Below are 10,713 nucleotides of genomic sequence, written 5' to 3' on the forward strand. Positions count from 1 at the left end.
CAATACACCGGGACATTGTAGTTAGACCTATAGGGCATAATGTCTGGGCAAGCTATGACAAGGACACGGGGAGGTGGCAAACTGTCAACACGAAGGCCTGTATACCTAGGGAACAACTAGGATACGTGTGTGAAAATGCTGTAATAGAGAAGGAGGATTTATGTTTAGATACAGAAGACAGTGTATGTACATTTGAAATGTTCCCAAATACACAGGCACAGTCCCAAGTGTATTATGTAGGTAAAGGATGTGCCTGCATCAGGACACCTTGCACAAGTGTAATGATTGATAATTGTAAAGAACTAACTAATGGTACTAACTTCTGTGTTTGCAATTTTACCAAAATAATAGGATGTGACTTTAAATACGCTGCTCCTGTGACCACCATGCAATTGATCTCGGATAGATATATGTCATATCATGAAGTGCCTAAACTACAAATAGGCATGGACATTAATATCCTCCAGAAAATGCTCTATCATCCGGATATTGAACAAATGATGGAAAAAGTAAATGCTACTTCACGTCGCATGCTGTGGCAAGTGAAACACGACACCACAGAGATAAAAAACATCATTACAGAAGTGACAAAAACTGGAGAACATCATTGGTGGAGCATGTTTTTGGGATTAACCAATAGACATTCACCTACGGCAGCTCAGCTATTTAACTTCCTGATTCACCCGATCTTGGTTTTGATGCTGGCAGCTCTCCTCCTTACAATCGTCAATCTATGGATGTGGTGGAAAATAAGAACTATAGCACAACAAGTACATGTACTCTGGACTTTACAAAAAGTGATGCAAAAGAATTTGCATTAGTTAAAAGAAAAGGGGGGAATTGAAATAGAGAATGAAATAAAATATTAGATATTTAGCTATGAAGGTGTGACTTTGCAAAATGTAAAACTGCTTAAAAGTCTCTGACCGAACTGTGGGCAATTGAGATAAAATGCTTAGAGAATAGGCAAAAGCTTTTTAGCACGTAGAGAAGGGTGGGGAACCTGTAACTGTTTGAAGTGATAAAATTTTACATAACTACTCTATAATGGTAAGAATAGAAGGTAAAACTAAGTGTTTATTTAGATAAAACAAACTGCAAAGGAGTGTATGCGTATTAACCTGTAACTGTTTGAAGTGATAAAACTTTACGTAACTACTCTGTAATGGTAAGAATAGAAGGTAAAAACTAAGTGTCTATTTAGATAAGAAGGACTGCAAAAGAGTGTGTGTAAAGATAATTTTGAGCTTGCTACTTTCAAACTGTATAAAAGGCTATGTTACTTCTTGGCTCGGCGGAGTGCACTGGGGAGAACACCTGCCCCTTTGCATTCCCCGGCCGTAATAAAAGTGCTTTTCAGATTGGCAGAAGTTTCTTTGAATCACCAGGTTTACAATTTCTTTCTTTCAGTTGTTACTTTTAATGGTTCCCAGTTTGTACCATTCTACTCGGATATCTTCACAGGTTTCCCAGTAAACAACCAGTTTCTTTTCTTGGGATTTTAGCAGAAGGGAGAGAAGCCTTTTTTAAGTGACAAAAATGATAAGGGATGAGAAAAGTCACCAGGCTGTCAGATAAAACAAAAAATGCAATATGTGGAGCTAATTACAACTACCTACTTAAAAATCACTAGATTGCAGGTTTTCTTTCTAAGTGCATCAAATAATTGCACATTTATACATGGGATGTCACCAGGTCACAGTAAACAATCAATGAGGCCACCACACCCAGAATTAATCTTAAGACTTATAAAAGAGGGATCTACAATATCATTGGCACTTGTACAACACCAACATCCAGCACTACAAGCTCTGCTTGCAAAGACAGATGTCAAATCAAGCACAAAAATTTAATTTCTTTCCTTTTCATTTTTTTCCTGCAGTATTTCCCTCTGCAGGTCTTAATAACATATCTTTTATCCTGACTTGTACCACTTCTGACTGCAAAGATAAGGTTACAACTGTGAGTTTGTCAAGTCTGCTTAATCTTTCTGTCAAGCAAAGCTGGATGTATAATAAATCCAGATGCAGAGACAAACAAACAGAGCCACAATTTACTCTGCTACCTGAACACTGTCACAAAAGAATTTTCCTACCATTAGGCAAGATCAAAAAACCAAATAAAGGAGACAGAGCGGACATACCAGAGCAGGGAAGATGATACTAAGCCTTGAGGCCTCAAGGTTATTTCTGGCCTCAGATGAAAACTTGCCTCCAGGGTTGATGGCATTCATGCAGACACAGAGTGAGATTCCCTGCCCAAAGAATTCCCCACAACTCACACTGAACTTGTAACTCCCGCTGACCTCGGCTGAGCTGGGAGAGGATCTCACTCCTGTGTTGTCAGGTATTTTCCTGCCAAGCACAGCATCACTGTTTTTGCCAAAAACCCTCAAGAATTACCCACCCCCCATGGCACGTCACCCTTCCAGCACCCAGCTTCAGCATCCCATTCAGCATCCCATCCCATCCCATCCCACCCTGAACACAATCCCAGCCAACCTGCAACAAGGAGGTTGAAGCTGCCAGTTCTCAGCTCCTGAAACACAGGGTGCAAAGCCCAGAAACCCAAACCAATGGAATATCTTTCAGAAAAGAGACCTTTCAGTTCCCATTTCATCCAGTAAATGCTACATCCATGCAAAAGAGCACAGCTATTCTGAAAGGTGGGGATCAGAATCACAGGCCATTCACTTCAGAGCTGGACTTGATGTCCCCTGTGGGCTCCTTCTGACCCAGAATATTCTGTGATATCAAACTGAGGTTCAAAGCTAAAGCCCCTGTGGTTTCTGTGCTCCCACGTGTTGAAAACAGAGATAACCAAGATTCCAGGAGCACCAGGATTCTCTGAAGCTACAGAAATCAGCCCTTATTGCACAGGCTTTGTTCAAAGGCAGCTTTGTAGGGAACGTGCCAAACTCCTGAATTTCAGCCTCAAACTGGAGCTTCCAGCAAGTGGCTTTTTAAGCCTGGGACAGCTTCCAAAAGTGGAACCTTGCCTGACACTACAGACCTTCATCAGCAAAATTCACCACATGAGAGAGCAAGATTTAAAAACCTATAAAACTCTTGACTTCTCTCATTGTTTCAATTCATTTCTATATTTAGTATGTGTACACACATAAAAGATTAGGTATATAGCAAACAAATAAATTTTTTGCTTTTTCCTGCCTCACATGGTAGATTAAAATACTGAACAAAAGTAGTAAAGATGGATTTGTAAAGTCTGTGAGCAAAACCACCTTAGTCTTTTCAATTCCTTGTATGGCAGGCAATGCATTCTTCCATAGTAATTCAATGTCTTAAAAATAAGAACAGACTCACTAAGTTTGGGTTCTGAATTTTCTCTGGTTCTTCTCAGCTGTGTGATAAAAGACACCAAGAAGTATTTCAGGATGGAGCACCCAACACACTGGATTCTCAGGGTGCACATTGCTGTGCATTTATAGACCTTATATTCAGTGGTCTAACAAACAACATGTAATAGATTTTCTTCCCTGTTCACCCAGAGGTGGCTCTACAGCTTCTAGTAGACATTTCTATGGCAAAATTTTAGTAGACACACATGTAGGTGAGAGTGCAGCATCAGGAAAAACGAGGGTATTGTAGATCATATACCAGGAGAGTACTAAGAAGATGTGGATATTTACTGAGATTCTTCCTTGGAGACTCAGAGGGGGAAAAAACCACCTATTTCCTTGTAAACAACCTTGCCTGTGCACCTATTTCACACCTGGCCCAAGCTTTCCATGCTCACCATGGCCCAGTGTGAGCCTGGGATGGCCAGCAAAATCCCCAGCCAGGGACTGCAAATGCCTGAGAACTCTGTAAGGAGTTTAAGGTTTAGTTTAATCTTTTGTTTGTTTGTTTTAGAGTGTCTACCTGCAGAAACTTGGTATATGCTGTAACTTTTTGTCTTCACTGCACTGTGCACTGTTCCTTTGTCAGGAAACGTCAGTGTGTGTCACAGGACAACTAATTCCTGGTGGATGTTCTTCCTGATGTTCAGCTTTATCACCAGGGTCCTGCAGCATCATTCCCAAAGACAGTGGGAATTCCCAAAGCCTGCTGGTTGTGTGAGCCACGTGGAAGAGAAAGCCCCGAGCTCCTCTTCAGGCTTAATTTCAAAGTTAGAAAAAAACTAGTGAAACACAAGCACTACACAGCACACAAAGTCAGCTGCAGCCTCTGCTAAGAATTTACAGTTAAAAGAAGTATTCCCAGAATGTATTAATGTAAAAAAAAGGATAAAAGATATCTCCAGAACTAACAAATCACAGCAAAAGCCCTTAGGGCAGATATTGCTGAAGGGTAATGAAGTTACACTGCAGGGGATTTTCTCTGCTATGGGCAGGGTTGGTAGCACAGCCTGGTTGGTATCACCTGAGCTTCCAAGTCTGAGATCCTATTTTTAGTTCTTCACAACTTTTTTTGTGGGCTGAAATTTTCCAGCCTCAGAAGATAAGAGTTCAGGAAAGGTTACTGAGAAGGCTAAGTGAAAGAAATGGGATCTGAACAAGATAAGAGACTGGAGATGAGATATGAGAGAAGCTGAATGAGTCCCAACAGGGGATAATAAGCAGAAAATCTGTGTCCACTAATGTAGCTTGAAATGAAACCCGAGATTGTTCTGTCTCACCATTTCTTTTTCTATCAGCACGTCAGCTGCTACATCCTCTTCCCCTGCTTGGCCTCAGAAGTAGCAACCTACAATTCCTATCTGTTATTCCAGCGTGTCAAGGCACAGGGGCTCATCCAGCTCACCTTGAGATTCAGCCTTGATGATGTCCTACACAGGGGTCACTGTGACATCCCACAATAGAATTACAACGTGTTTTAAAAATTGGAAGTTTGTTTATGCATCCAAAGGCACTGAATTTGTTACAGGAGTATCAATGCCCTTCCTAAGCCTAGCATGCAAATCTTCAGGAATTCCAGAGATGAGTTTGCCTCAGCAGTGGGAATTTTAGGTGCCTGTGCGTGTGTGCAAAGACATGTTTTTAATCACAGGCTCAGGACAGTATTTTGTCTTTCCATGCAATTCCTGCTTTTGCACAGGAGACCATGCTCTGAAGGAGAACAGCTCACTTCTCATGAGTTGACTGTCCTTCCCTCTAGTCAAGTGACACAGTGGATGTGCCACAGCACCGAGGTTTGCACCAGAGGAACAGGAGGAGGGATGCTCTCAAACCTCATATGGATGATCTGGAATCCATTTTCACTTCAGCCAACAATTACCAATTAACTGCTTTGCAAGTCGTTAAAGAAAACATCCCCCTTAGAGGATCTGAACAGTACCTGTAAATTTGCCACGGGGCAAACACAAGTACCATGAAGAGAGCAGCTCCCCTCAGGAGAGCTGATCCTGCCTTGCTCCCCTTGGCTGGCAGACCTGCCGTGACCCCTGAATGGTGAAGACAGAAATATTATCCTTACATTTGGACTGGTTTGAAAGCATGAAAAAAAACAGCTTAAGGAAATACCTCTATATATTTGCTTTTCCCCAAAACCATTTATGTATATACAGAGAGAAGTGCTTTGCTCTTTAAATACCCTGAAGTGCAGAGACCAGACTGACACAAGGGATGGGCTTGGGAATAAAGGAAAACCGAGTAGAGCCACCAGCCTACAGGAAAACCCAAATAACAGCTGGAATTCCGGGCTGAGTGCCTGGCATTGGACAGGTTGTTCTTGGTTCTCAAGGCCCCTGCAGTGCTCACAGGACTCAAAATTCCTTACAAAGGCAGGTTTTGGCCCATCACATCCTGTATTTGCATGATTAGAAGATTGTTATTTCTTACATGTTTGTCAGCTCATGCTACTTATTCCCCATCTGTCTGAACGTGTCATGAAAAATATTGTCACCACAGATCAAAGATTAAATCTCCAAAAAACAGAGTGAGCTGGAAGAGGAGAAAAACTCTCGAGGAATATGGATTGCATCAATATCAAATCAAGTGAATTCAGGAGCAAAGAATGAAAGATTCAGCAAGTATGAACAAAGCAAGACTTCCAGCAGAAGCAGAGAAGAAATAATCATTTCTTCTTTAGAAATAATAATTTCTTCTTTAGTAATAATAATTTCTTCTTTAGTTTTTCTTCCCTCCAATGTTCTTGTTTCTTAAACCAGATATTATAAGTCAATTATTAGATTTCATTCTCCTTTTTAAATATTTTATAACAAAAGAGCTTGTTTTAGTCAGGGTCAGGGAAAATTTGATGGTTCAGCTAAGCTGCTCTGTAGTATACTGGTAATACCAACTGCCAGGCTCCCATCTGATGCAAAGAAAGCTTTTTGGATAATTGTCTCCTTGAAAAGGCACCAACTGAGTTGTCAGGCTTGAACAGTGTATACATACAACTGAACTTGGGCCTTATTACAGTAATATCCAGCAGTGTTGCTAAAATAAAGGCCTTCTGGCATTATTTTTCAGCTACTCTGCACCTTTAGTCCTTTTCATTCCTAAACATTGCTGATTCAAACTTTCCCACCATCAGTGCTTTTACCCACATATACTACAGGTTTCGTTTCCTGTTTCTTTGGGGGAGTTTCGTGGGAGTGTCCATTAAAACCGGCAAGATTTTACATTTTCCAAGTGTCTACATTTTTTTCTGTATTTATTTTGTCATTAAAATTTTTATACTGTCCACATAGACTGTTTTTTCGTGAAAAAATTTTACAGCCTTTTTTAAAAAAAAAAAAAAATCTTATATAAATCCTAACCTGGTCTCTTCACTCCTGGATGTATTATCTGCAAGGTGACAGTCCTTAACCTGCAGTTATAATGCTAAGTTTCATTAAAACAACGACAGCAACAAACAAAAAACAAACAAACATCTACCACAAGCATTTGCAATTTTAATTAAAAATCAATTTGAAATGAAACGAGAGTTATAGTTTTAATAACACAATGCCTCCTAAACAATTTCCGTTGTATCTGAATTTCCAAATTAAATCAGTGCAGTCAGCACAGCACAAACACAGCCGTACTATGCACAAACCCTTTACACCAAGGACTGCACTGACTCTGAGCAATTTATCTGAAAAAAAAACCCTGTTCAATTTAAAACCAATAAAAGCCAATATCCACATAAGCATGTGGAATACTCACTCAGCCAAGTCACACAATGACTTCATGGCTCTATGAATATTCTTTAAAAGAAAAAAGAAAAAGCTTTAGAGTTCATAGGGGAGTACAAAAAATACTGTTAACACACTTCCCCTGGCAGAGCTACTATTAAACATTTATTCAGTCCAGCAGAACTTCAAAAATACAGTTTATGTCTCCCCATGTTTATTTACTTTTTGAATTCCTGCTCTAACAATGAATAAAGTCACGCAGGGAACTCAGTTTTGTTGCACTTTATTGAAGTTCCACCTGGCATTCGTGCATATTTTTGTCTGAAGGCACTGAAATAAGTGATTTGTGTAAAAGCAACTTTAAAAAAATATTTCTTTGGTTGCAGAAACATCACTGACTGACTCAGTTCCGTTCAGAGAACTCTCGGCAAACAGCACGATCTGAGGCCAAGATGAAGTGCCCTTTCAGGCAGCGCATGAATGTCTGTAGCACCTCAGTGGCAAAAATCACACTTGGATGTCAAAACACCTCCCCGGAGCAGGTCACACCTCCTCGGGAGAGGCTTCGGTGCCCGAAATAAGGCTCCTCCCTTGGGTGGCCCTGACTCCTGTTCCGTGAGAGCTTCACTCCTGTGTCCACCTAGGCTGGGCTTACAGAAGCCCACAGGAGAAGTTGAGCTCTAACAGGCCAACAGCCCCTCGGTGTCGAAAAGCAAAATAAGAACGGCAAATGCCCAGCAAAGCCGTCGATCCAACACCCTCGGGAACTGCCGGCCGTGCCCTCAGCCACCCCCGCGGGAAGGGAAAAGGCACCTGACCGGGAATGGGCTGCTTCCCTGCCGGGCAAGTGCGGGAAGAGAGGCTCAGCCTCCTTTGTCTGCCCTGAAGGGCGTCAGCTCGTTGGTGGCCGCCTACCAGGGTGTCTTGGGAAGGGGGGCTGGATGGGAGGAATTGCAGGAATGCTAATGGCAGCAAACAGGAGGAACCGGTTCCAGCGGGTACTCACAGCCTCCCTCGGCCTCCCCCCAGGAGTTAAATCGGCCTTAACTAAACCTTGTGTCACCTTCTGCCTGGAAAACTTGCGACAAAGCAACAAGGTCATCGCTCAGACACCTGGACAGGTTCCATATATAACATAAATACAGCCCCTTATGCACACACACAGCGATATGGATTTTAACTACATGCCAAATATATGATGCAACAGATGTAGAAAGAGTGCTGAACTAACTACATATCTATCTAAATAAACTAACTAAATATCTATTATAATGAGGGTGAAGAGGAATTCGTTTTCAAGGGACTGGTAACAAAGAGGAGGAAATAAAACCCTGAGAGCACAGCACATGAATACATTGCTAGAGATGTTCCTCAAGAGCTATTTTATGGCTCATAGAGTTGAATCTCAACATTCACAATTTGTATCATTTCCTGACAACTCGTATCATATCCAGACAATGGTAATTGTCACCCCTTTTTCTGTTTCTCCTGAGGTTTCACATTGTTACAAGCTCCACTTCTGCAAGACAAGTCACGTGCAGAAGTTTCCCATGAAGTTCTCCCACAAAGTCGGCGGGGATATCCACAAGACTGCAACTCCACTTACCCGCCGTCAAACCCGGGAAACTATTTCACGTGTTCTCAGCGCAGAGAATCCTATTCAGCTGAGTCATATCCTTGTGCAGATAACCCCGACTCCCTTCCCAGACAGAGGCTGTGAGCAGCGGTGTAAAAAGTAATAGCCCGGCATAAAACCTGTTGCAGTATAAACCTGTCTCGTTACGACCTTTGAATCATATTATTGCGAGAAACGAATCATATTATTGTGGGAAAAGGTAACAATGAAGGTGTCCTGCAGAAAGGACCCACCGAAACCCTGCGAGCTCGGTACGGCTGGTGCCCGAAGGGGCAAAATGCGGGGGGATCCCAGACCAGCCAGCCGGTTGGTTCCCCTTTACACAGGGCACCTTTCATCCGAAAAAAAAAAGCGATTAGGGTTAGAGCAAAAGGGCAGCCCAGCAGGTTGCTCTCAGGAGAAGCACGCAGGGCTCAGTCTGACGGATCCCTGTGCGGATCCCTCTGTACCTATGTGGATCCCTGTATCCCTGTGTGGATCTCTGTGTCCCTGTGTGGATCCCTGTGTGGATCCCTGTATCCCTGTGTGGATCCCTGTGTCCCTGTGCAGATCCCTGTGTCCCTGTGTGGATCCCTGTGTGGATCCCTGTGTCCCTGTGTGGAACCCTGTGTGGATCCCTGTATCCCTGTGTGGATCCCTGTGTGGATCCCTGTATCCCTGTGCAGATCCCTGTATCCCTGTGCGGATCCCTGTGTCCCTGTGCGGATCCCTGTGTCCCTGTGCGGATCCCTGTGTCCCTGTGCAGATCCCTCTATCCCTGTGCGGATCCCTGTGTCCCTGTGCAGATCCCTCTATCCCTGTATGGATCCCTGTGTCCCTGTGTAGATCCCTGTGTCCCTGTGCGGATCCCTGTGTCCCTGTGCGGACCCCTGTGTCCCTGTGCGGATCCCTGTGTCCCTGTGCAGATCCCTGTGTCCCTGTGCGGATCCCTGTATCCCTGTGCGGATCCCTGTATCCACACTCGCGCTCCCCGGAGGAGCCCGCGGGTCCCGCCGCGCCCGCGCCCCTCCCGCCCCTCTCCCGGTGGCTTTTACCTTTTCCCTTTCGGCCGGAGGAGCGGCCGGCGGAGCCGCAGGGGCAGGTGCCGGAGCCAAGCCCGGCCTTTCGTTTTCCTGCGCGGGGCGGGGGCGGCGGGACCGGCCGGGCTGCGGGGCCGGGGCGGCGCTGGCCGGGCACGGGCCCCGCCCGCCCGCGGGGGGACAGACCCGGGCACCGACCCCTCCTCGCTGCCCCGCTGCTGCCTGGGGCGTGGGGGGAAAGTTGTCATTTGGATAAATTAGTTGTCGAGTTGGCGGCATCTCCACCTTCCGGACGGAGCCGGTGTCCCAAGAGCCCCGCGGGGACCCGCGCGGTGTCACTCGCCATCAGCCCTGGAAGCGAGCGGGCAGTGTCTGCCCACTGTGGTTTCCCAGCCGTACTAAGTTTTTTTTACAGGTGTGTGACACCAGTAGCCCCTCTGGGTCTACTCGTGTGCCCAGGCAGTTCGGAGAGGTCCAAAGTGGCATCACCTGTTCAGCCCGGAGAAGAGGAGACTGCAGAGAGACCTCATTGTGGTCTTCAACATCCTCCCGAGGGGCAGGGGAGGGGCAGGGACTGAGCTCTGCTCTGGGGGGACCAGGGACAGCACCCAGGGAATGGCTGGAGCTGTGTCAGGGCAGGGTCAGGTTGGATCTCAGGGAAAGGTTCTTCCCCCAGAGGGTGGTTGGCACTGCCCAGGCTCCCCAGGGCAGTGGGCACAGCCCCAAGGCTGCCAGAGCTCCAGGAGGGTTTGGATGATCCTCTGGGGCACAGGGGGTGACCCTTGGGGATGGCCCTGTGCAGGACTCTACAATTCTCATGGATTCCTTCCAACTCAGCATATTCTGGGATTCTGTAATTGTCCTAAAGGACTCCAGGTTCATCTTCTGTACCACAGTATCATGACATTTCCTTTATACTCCCTCAAACTGACACTCACACTCAGAAATTGTCATTGCCAGTAAAAGAATGGGAAGTAA

At 44.9% G+C, this 10,713-nt stretch overlaps 1 protein-coding gene across 1 annotated transcript in view; it reads right to left on the reverse strand.

Moving 5' to 3' along the window:
• Window positions 1–9,862, reverse strand: part of ARHGAP8 (Rho GTPase activating protein 8) — a 70,177-nt gene extending 60,315 nt beyond the window's left edge. The window contains exon 1 of the mRNA XM_064654066.1: window positions 9,751–9,862. The gene's annotated coding sequence lies outside the window, so the exon portion shown is untranslated. The remainder of the gene's footprint in view (window positions 1–9,750) is intronic.
• Between the last annotated feature and the right edge of the window lie 851 nt (window positions 9,863–10,713).

This window comes from Pseudopipra pipra, chromosome 5 (assembly GCF_036250125.1).
Source record: "Pseudopipra pipra isolate bDixPip1 chromosome 5, bDixPip1.hap1, whole genome shotgun sequence".
NCBI classification, from domain to species: domain Eukaryota; kingdom Metazoa; phylum Chordata; class Aves; order Passeriformes; family Pipridae; genus Pseudopipra; species Pseudopipra pipra.